Source organism: Elephantulus edwardii, unplaced genomic scaffold (assembly GCF_000299155.1).
Source record: "Elephantulus edwardii isolate Elephantulus edwardi_28Jun2011 unplaced genomic scaffold, EleEdw1.0 scaffold00169, whole genome shotgun sequence".
NCBI lineage: Eukaryota > Metazoa > Chordata > Mammalia > Macroscelidea > Macroscelididae > Elephantulus > Elephantulus edwardii.
Window position 1 is genome coordinate 5728956 of NW_006399919.1, and position 1274 is coordinate 5730229.

The window sequence follows — 1274 nt, forward strand, 5'->3', positions numbered from 1 at the left end:
TTTTTACAAGGAGTCCGAAATCTTAACAGGAGGACACTGCCCATTTTTCTCTGGCAGACCTGCTGTTGCATTCCGTTGGTTAGCAGTGCAAAAGCTGCCTCCGACAGCATTACCAGAGACCCCTAGTCTTTGCCTATTGTTGTTGTTGGGTGCTGTCAAGTAGTCATTGGCTCATAGTGGCCCAATGAACAACAGACTGTAACAACTGCTTATGTTGGATCCATTTGCATATTGAGTGAATGTAAGAAGAACCAGACTTGGAAAGTCCACTACTACACCACAATAAGGCATTTCAAGGCGAAGGTTATTCTAGGAGAACTATGTCAACAAAGGTGTCAGGGGTAAATTAACTAAACTTGCACGCAAATGTCTATGTGACCTTCCATTAACTTTATTTCTGCCTGGAACATGCTCACACACTGGGACTTACATAAATTTCATTTAGTACCTGCCTTGCCACTTCCTTTGTGTCCTATCTTGTTCCTTGTGTCCTACCGTGGCACCTATGGGTCTTTGCTTTGGACAATTGGTATCCCAGTATTGTCCTACACACTTGCTTACTGAGTATTTTGTGTCTCATAGATATTGGCTTGAAAACATTTTTCTTTTGTGTGTGATGACTTGATCTTACATTTATCTAGTGAATTGTGTCTCTTAAAAAACAAATTCTAACATCTGTGCTTGTGGATAGAAGAGCTGTGGAGACATAGTTCTAAAGGAATTGTGTTGTTGGTAACTCAAAGGTCAAATCTCTCTGGTGGTTTGAATCCACCAGTGTCTTCAAAAAAAGACAAATTGCTTTGGGAAAATATGCTGTCAGGGACCTCTCCAAAGTACTGAAGAGCAACGATGTAAGTCTGGAGACTAAGGTGAGCCTGATCCAGGCCATGGTTTTAGCAGTTACGTGCTATGCATACATCAGTAAGCTGGACAATGACTAGGGATGATAGAGGAGAATTGATGCTTTGAGCTGTGGTGCTGGAGAAGAGTATTGAATATACCATGGACTGCTAGGAGAACAAACAGGTTTGTCCCAGAGAGGATAAGACCAGGTTGCTCCTTGGAGGCAAGAATTCTGAAGCTTCATCTGACATACTTTGGGCATGTTGCAAGGAGGAAGCAGTCCTTGGAGAGGGACATCATGCTTGGGAGGGTGGAGGGACAGCACAGGAGAGGAAGACTCTTGAGAAGATGAATTGACTCAGTGACTGGGGAAATGGGAGTAGGTGTTTCAGAGAAAGTAAGGTTAGCTCAGGATAGAGCAGGATTCAGAG